At 33.7% G+C, this 9,113-nt stretch overlaps 2 long non-coding RNA genes across 2 annotated transcripts; one reads left to right on the top strand and one right to left on the bottom strand.

Moving 5' to 3' along the window:
* The first annotated feature begins 314 nt into the window (after window positions 1-314).
* On the top strand, window positions 315-4,897 carry LOC117320805. The gene is made up of 3 exons (XR_004531160.1): window positions 315-604; window positions 958-1,096; window positions 2,456-4,897. It is a non-coding gene; the product is annotated as an uncharacterized LOC117320805 (long non-coding RNA).
* LOC117320806 lies at window positions 4,752-6,168 on the bottom strand. Its single transcript, XR_004531161.1, has 2 exons — window positions 5,886-6,168; window positions 4,752-5,001 (listed from the first exon to the last, which is right to left on the bottom strand). It is a non-coding gene; the product is annotated as an uncharacterized LOC117320806 (long non-coding RNA).
* Window positions 6,169-9,113: the final 2,945 nt, after the last annotated feature.

Below are 9,113 nucleotides of genomic sequence, written 5' to 3'. Positions count from 1 at the left end.
AAAATGTATTTTTAAGTTTTTTTAATCCCCCCGGTCAACGCCAGTGTTAGATGCACACCATTCAACACCTGTGTTAGGTCCACATTTATTCGAATTTATTTAGAAATTTTTAAATTTATTTAAAAATTTATTTCTTAAAGGGACTAAATGGCTAGATTTCCACTTAAATAATATATAAAAAAGGGTATACGATTTAAAATGATGTAAAAAGTTAAGCACTTTATGTTAATTATACATTTCAAAAGTGTCCATAACAATTTGTTAAAATTTAATAAAAAAAATAAAATAAATTTGACTAACCTAGTAACTATTTCATATTATTATTTTTCGATGTGTGTAAACAAATACCTCTGCGTACCTTTGCGCATGCGCGATGCGGGAAATTGGAAACATCATAACAAAAATGGCGAACACCCGATCTAAGTGGAAGGGTCCTGAATCAGTTTTAACCGAGAGCACGAAGAAACGAATAATCGAGAACGTGATTTTAACTTCACAAAGACGAACACGTATCTTAGAGACAGAGCAAGCAGATGGCATCAGTTAAAAAAGACCGAAGGGATTAAAACAGACCCTCCTTTGGCCAAGCTAATGCCTTGAACAGGTTAGTTGACAGCACTGGACTTCGATGTTTCGTAGATCAACTGTCGTGTACGCCCAGATGATGACTTGATAGTACTTGATGATACATAATTATCATAAATGGTAACAACTGATATCGAGATTAAGCTTAAGAAAGGTCACGTAGTGTTAACACGGCATGAATCGCTTGGTATTGGCCTCAACATGTCCTAAATGGGCATACAAATCAAAGGGGGCGCCCAAGAGGGAATTTTGACATTTGTCAAATTAATCGTATTATACCAGAAAGTAAACTTGATGACTTTATGCTTTTGTTAGACTGCCTGTATATTACACATTAAGTTTACATTGTGTTATCAATATTCCGTTGTACAGTTTTGAAAGCAAGTCTGAGATCTAGAGCGTACGTAGATCTGGTCATAAAGAAACTGAAGCCAATGAAGATGACCACAGGCGACATGGAGTACATGCAGCCACTACGGACGACACTATTAGGCCTACTAGTCGCACTTAGGTATTTTTCATAGTTAATTAATTACTAATCCTTGAGGCCATTAATTAACAAATATTTATATAAATCATTAGCATTTGGATGCGAAGGAAAAACATTATTTATTTATTGAGTCGTATAATTAAAAAGTCGTGGAATAGTTTCTGTCGATGCTAATTAACATTCAAAATTCTCATAATTATACAACACAAGTCATGTATCACTGTGAACTGTTATTACGTTATGATTTGCATATTGATATACAAAAAAAATGTAGATATATATACGTATATAGGCGTCAAGTTTGATTACATGTTTTGGTCTATAGTATATGACACATATTGTATATACATATGTAATCAGTTTGAAAACATAACCAATTCCTATACATGTATTGGTTTGTAATCAGATACCACCAACCGATCAATTTTCGATAACAATTTTTTTTTCTAATTAAAATGAATGGATTTGAAATATTGTTTTTGTTTAGCAGCTACCAATAATGGATTTTTTTTGTAATTAATAATTTGAATCAGAATAAGTGAACCAATCAGTTTTGACCACTATAATTCATGCATGAGCTGCATGCATGTGTAGCGGGACTGGACTGAGTCGATCATCAGTGACCACGTAGCTCAATAGTTGGTAGAGCATCCGGCTGGTGTTCGGAGGCCCGGGTTGGAACCCCGGTCTGGCCGCTTACGCTACATTATCTCCTGATCTGCTGTTACACATGTATCCTCTACTTTTAACACTTGTTGAAAATTGCTGAATTCTTAGTGTATTTGGTAAGATATTGTGCAATTGGGATTGAAAAACTTCTGGAGTATCAATTTCGTGAATTTAGTATATTTTTTTTTTTTTGCATTATATATTGATAGTGATTGATTCACCAAATTAATGCAATAACACCATAATTAGTTTAGTTATTTCCCATGGTGTTTTCGGGCCTAATGGCCATCTTCATACGCTTCATTTATTTGACGTCTTGGATACCACATTATGATGTCACATATACAATATCATGCCTTAAGATAGTCATTAGGCCCGAAAACGTAAGCGAAACACAACATATGTTGTGTTGAATTTACATTTTTCAACTATTGATACTGGTATACATATTTAAGACCCAGCAGAAGCCTTGATTGTGTGTAGAGGCTAATTAAGATGGAATGTGAGTTGACAAAATGTTGACAGGCGAATTATTTGATGAAAAATCAGACAAAATATCGTGAAGAGCCATCTTTGCATGATAAATAATGACTGCTATGTTTCAATATAAGGCATGATTATAATATTGCCAATTTTGCACATTTTGTTGGTTTGTGTAACTGGAAATTACATTGATTTTGTGTAAGAAAATATCTTTTCTTCTTCTTATAGATATCACAGGATTTATAACACAAAAGTTCTTGGAGGACAAAAAGTGCCGTACAAGGTGGAAAGGACATACCAACACATCCAGGGACTCATCAATCTGATAGTGGCCAACAGAATAACAGATAGAACTGGAATATCTAGCCAAAACCCTTGCATCAAATAGATCCCAGAAGATTCAAACTCCTAGCCCATGCTCCTCCACCATCTACTGCCCAAATGGTAGAGGAGAAGAAATCCCAATTAAGATGAATGGGAATAATTGACATTTTGAGACTAATCACGTTCCAGAGACTATTACTTTTGAATATCTGTCCTTACGTTTAGTAGCTGACCTGGTCCGAAGGACCAAGGTGAGTATGCCATACTGAGGCGTCCGGCATTCGTCTGTCAACATTGTGAACACAATATTTGAATAACTTGAGTAAATGTCAGAATATACCAAATTTGATAAAACTTTATAAGCAGCCATATATCGACAAGATCTCAGACAACTTCAAAAATAGAAATTATTGGACAGTAGTTTTTGACAGTAGTTTGCAGATTTATTGCCCTTTGTAATGGTCTTATTATTAACATTTTTTTAGTTCACTGGTCAGAATGGAAACTCTTTTAGAAATTCTACTAGTCCTGAACAATTAAATGGATTTGATGAAATTTGGTCAGGAGAATTATGTGGCAATGTTATATGTTGCATAAATGAAGCGTCACCATCATCTGAGTGGCACCTTTCGGGGCAAAATAAGAGAATTACCTGGTATAGCAAAAAAAAAAAAAAGGATTTAACTCATTTTTTTTTTCAAGAATTACATCTAGTCCACTTGTAGTTTGAACCATTGTTGGGAGAGGTAGTTCAAAAGTAGAAAAATTTTTGAAATGTAACTTAAATTTGAGTATTATGTCATCATTACTGAATTATCCAGGTTAGCGATGCAGGCCCTTTGGGCCTTTAGTTTATTGGTATAATGTTACTATAATAGCTTAGCTGTTATCCATTCCATTAATGTCATATGATAATCAGTGCAGCCTTAATTTCAAAATTTATATAATCTCAAGAGACAAACAACATTGTCTGGACCGAAATTTAAATGCTTAGTCAAAAATGATTATTCATAGCTGTACATGTGTGCACTATTGAAATATTCATGTTAACACTCACAAGTAATTTATAAACTCTCAAAATTCATTGATGTCAACACCCACTAGTGCTCAATAGTCTTTAATGTCAACACACACTAGTACTCAATAGTCATGGATGACAACACTCACTAGTGGTAGTACTCAATATTCATTTATGTCAACACTCACTAATACTCATGTCATATATGTCAACACTCACTAATACTCAATAGTCATGGATGACAACACTCACTAGTACTCATTAGTAACGTATGTCAACACTCCATAATACTCAAGTCATGTATGTCAACACTCCATAATACTCAATAGTCATTGATGTCAACACTCAATTATCACTGATGCCAACAATTGTCATTGATGTTAAGTCACTAGTCATGGCAGTCAACTTTCTCTAATCATTGATGCCAATGCTTACATCTGAGCAAGACAATAAATACAATGTGGTAAATTCTTTATTTGCATGTTTGACTTTTCTCAGTGTTTTCTATATCAAAACTATTTGTGAGACAAATTGTACTGTGCATTTACTGTTTAGTGTATTATCAACATCATAAGTCACTGTTCTGTTGATATTCTGATAAATTAGGGTTGGATCTTTAGGTCACCTGAGATGAAGTATGAAGTGACCTATTCTAACTGACTTTTGTCCGTCGTCTTTCGTTGTTTGTCTTTAAACAATTTGTCAGTAAGCTTTCATGGTCAAAAGGTCAACCAAAACTGTGGATTACATAGTCCCAACCTCCAGGGACCTGAGGGGCAGGGTCAAAAAGGGTCAAATTGACTAAAATTTGAAAGATCTTCTCAGCTCGCAGATATGGTAGAATCATATACTGGTGTCTTTAACAAAAATTGTGAATTTCATAACCCTGATGGGGGACTAAATTTATATAGGGAAACCACAATTTTGATCAGCATTTGTTTGATTTCTATTGAAATTCATTCTAACTTCATTAACATTATCAGCATGGGATGACAGCTTGATCGCATGCACATGTTGGCCCTGACTGACCTTCTGGGCGAGGCTAAAAAGGGTCAATTAAATTGAATATTTCAAAACTCAGGTGACCATTAAGGCCAATTGGCCTCTTGTTTTACATAAGCCAGTATCAGTGAAAACTGATGCATATGAAATATGGTACATAAAACAAAAGGTTTCCATGAATTCAATGATGTAATGTAATTTATTTTGATTTTATATCAAACCTTTTCACTGCACAGGTGTCAAAACAACTTCCTTGAAATAAGATAATTCAGCTTATGTGTATGGGCAAACAGACAAAGTGATTACCAATAAAATGCTTAAATTTTCACGATTTCTATATTTTCTTTACTCCTGTCACCTTGACCTCTACCCATATATAGTTAGACTGCATGCTCTGCTGACTTGCCAATCAAGATGATATTGAGGTTGACTGAAATACAAGAACATGTAACATATAAATGAACATAATTGTACATGTAGGTAAACTTGAGAATAGTCCAATTCCTCAATCCATGACTGTCATTGAGACTGTCAGCTAATCATTGAATTATTAAAACAGTATGGACATCAGTATTGTGAATTAAATATCTCATTTATATCGATGATAAATTGATATAAGTGAGATAATACATTATTGATATAAATGAGATAATCAACAATACTCATATCCATCTTTTACCATGTATCAGTGTTATCCATTTCTTAACGTACATATTTAATTATATAATTCATTAAATAACGTACAAGGCTTTCAACAACATTTTAACTATAATCATTAAACAGAAGCAAAGTTAAGTGCAAAAACTACTAACTCAATGAAGGTTCCGATTTTTAATTAGGATGTCAATCTGAAAGGCCGAGGGATTCAAACAGTCGAATAAATTACAATTTCTGTGTAAAACTGAATTATTTTTTCTTATATCTAGACCTACAGTTTGTGTATTGCTCTCAGTGCAATCAATTTACAATGTAGATCTCCATTAATCAGATTTAAATCGAATTCACATTTGGGTAGGCCTATCACGTTAGTGATCGGCATTTTTTTTTGTATGTTACAACAGAGACATATATGTCTGGTTACAACTGTATAGCTGTTACGTCGTCACAGCACTTACGGTCATACAAAATAGCAATTCCAATTTGAGTTTACACTTCGATTTCTTACATTGGGACGATATTGAATTGAATGAACACTTCAAAGATGAATAATAATAATATTTTCCTACATCACAATAAACGAAACGAAGTCCCCTTTGGAGGCCCCATTGCCGAATGTCAAAATTTTACATGCTACTTCTGAGGGTTATACAGTACTTTTATCTGTTTGAGCTCTCAATCAACAATAGTGAATAACGATCGGTACTCCTCGAGACCGTATAAACCATCCGATTGCAAAGTAATCACGTTCTACATCCACGTGACAAAATGTTTACACTTACCTCGATTCCATTTTCGTCGGGTGAAAGCGAGGATACTGAAATCATGTGACGCACTCGGCTCTCTCCGATGTAAACAACAAATGTTGTTCAGCGATAATTCGAAATTGATAAACATTGCCAATATTTCACAAAAAGTGTCATAATTTTGTAAACAATTTAATTTCAAGTATCACAACGCTTTCCGGAAATCAAATGCATGTAGAAATTATTGAAATCTAACCATTTAGTCCCTTTAAAAAACTTGTATGGAATGAAGTGCAGTAAGGAGGCGATAACGGAGTTATCGTTCCTTACGGAACGTAATGTATACACGGCTACTTCTGCCTATTTAGCAGCATATATCAGCGATTTGAGGGCAAAGAAAACTGTCCGTAACTTCTTGATGACACTTTCCACACTTGTAAAACTCGGTGTGATCTACGTCCTGACATATTCGGTATATCTGGGAAAAATCTAGTTATGGAGATATTTGGGGTCAAACACGCCAAAATCGTCATTTTGACTAAGAGTTTCTGTTTAAACCGCCCTCAAAATTCGAAAAAAAAATCCAGAAACATATACAATGCACATATAAGTAGATAAATGTTTCCTGAAGAAAATCGTCTGTTTAGTTTTTCGATATCTTTATCAGTACGGTCACAATATTGTTTTGAAAATGCCCTATTTTTTCGACCTTCTCAGTATTTTTCCACTCGACAGGGGTATTTTGCTACAGCAGACGATCGCATGTTTTGATGACGTAACACGCCCAACCTGAACTCGTCACGAAAGTGTGTTGTGAAAGCGCCGGTTGATTGAAGTGCTCGGTGAGCTGGGTTCAGTTGTATTTTACTGTCACTGCCAGTTTATATTGCTATTTTTCAATATCAAAGGCAATGCTCCAGAATATAGATGCTTTGTCACGATCATTGTATGTCGCTTTTCACAAACATGCATGCGAAAAATCAACCCGGCGTTCAGAATGTCAAGCAAATTCCCGAAGCCTCGTAGGCCTAACGCTGACGGTAAGTAAACTTGTTTGTTAACGTTGATGTAAACAGACGACGGTAAATATGCACGAAGAATAGTTCCTGTTTATTTGATATTTACTGTAGTGATAGGCCTGCTTTGTCTCCGAATTTAATTGATTGATATTTCGATAGTCTGTGTATTTGTTTGTGACTAGCTTCGACTCTGTGATTGTTTACGTCTAAAAATAACAACGGGAATCTCCAGATTGAGGTGACAAATGTACACGGAACCGTGTTCTCTCGGACACTATCTCGTGAACGAACACACACACAAGACTACTACTTTGCAACTTCTCTGATATATGAATTACGTTGTGAAAGGAGAAATGAAATAAATTTTAATTTTTACCGATCATATTCTGACATAGACTTACTAGAGTCCCGCGGTTCAATGAACATTATAAAAATCATTACAAGCATATATGTAGAACGCGGGCGACTTAAATATGGCTAAGATTTCATTTAATTTTGTAGAACTATTTAAATTGAACCACCTACACTGCGAGCTGGAAACTTCCTCACTACACTACAGCAGGCCTACATCATATGATAGACAAAGATATTGTCAATTATTATGATTGCATTAACTGATTAAGTTAAATTTAGTTAATTTTGGGTGGGAAAACATGTTATGTACAGTTGCTTTTTTAATATCTTGACTGAAAGTTCATTGCAACTTATTAGAAAAAGCATTATAAAAAATTATTTGACAATATCTGTGTTACCAGAATTCAGCTCTCACAATTTTGCAAAATATTCTTCGAAATGTCACCTGCACACACAAAAATTAGTGGATTTTCAAATATCTTTGCCTCAAATACCATACCAACATATTTAAACCTTTCGCTCGCATACACCGAAGAAAACAATGTGCGAGAAAGCTGTTCTGACAAATTTATGCTAAAATATTGTCAATTATTATGTCGAATTAAGTTAAATTAAGTTAACAATGTGCGAGAAAGCTGTTCTGACAAATTTATGCTAAAATATTGTCAATTATTATGTCGAATTAAGTTAAATTAAGTTAATTGAGGGTGTGAAAACATGTTATGTTATTTTTTTGTAATATTTTGATTTAAAATTCATTTCAACTTATCATAAAGGTATTATAGAAAATTATTTGACAAAATCAGAGTAACCAGAATTCAACCATTACAATTTACAAAATTGTCTTCGAAATGTCATCTGCACACAGGAAAATTATTGGATTTTCAAATATCTTTGCCTCAAATACCATACCAACATATTTAAACCTTTCGCTCGCATGCACCGAGGAAAACAATGTGCAAGAAATCTGTTCTGACAAATTGATGCTAAAATATTGTCAATTACTATATGTCGCATTAAGTTAAATTAAAGTAATTTTGGGTGTGGAATCATATCATGTAATTTTTTGGTAATATTTTGATTTAAAACTCATTTCAACTTATTACAAAAGGTATTATAGAAAATTATCTGACAAAATCAGAGTTACTAGAATTCAACTATCACAATTTTACAAAATAGTCTTCAAAATGTCATCTGAACACAGGTAGAAATTAGTGAATTTCAAATATCTTTGCCTCAAATACCATACCAACATATTTAAACCTTTCGCTCGCATGCACCGAAGAAAACAATGTGCGAGAAATCTGCTCTGACAAATTTATGCTAAAATATTGTGAATTATTATGTTGCATTAAGTTAAACTCATTACTCTGGGTATGGAAACATGTATTGTAATGTGTTTTTTTTTTCTCTTTTGAATTAAAATCAATTTCAACTTAATGCAAAAGGTATTATAGAATATTACTTGACAAAATAAAAGAATTACCAATATTTATTTATCAATATTTTACAAAATATTCTTCAAAATGTCCGGTAAACACGGGTAAACATGAGTAAATACAGGTAAACATGAGTAAATTTTCGAATATTTTTACCTCTAATACCATACCAACATATTTCAACTTTTTGCTTACATGTGAAAACAATATGCTCTTGATGGCATAAAAGAGGTAGTCACCAACTACTACATGGAGACCTCACCTCAAAATGACCCTGGCTGTTCACGGGGTGATATTCCCTGCAAACAACAAAACAAACATAGTTAA

This window comes from Pecten maximus, unplaced genomic scaffold (assembly GCF_902652985.1).
Source record: "Pecten maximus unplaced genomic scaffold, xPecMax1.1, whole genome shotgun sequence".
NCBI lineage: Eukaryota > Metazoa > Mollusca > Bivalvia > Pectinida > Pectinidae > Pecten > Pecten maximus.
Note: the sequence above shows the minus strand (reverse complement) of the source record. Positions and strands in the feature narration are given on the sequence as shown.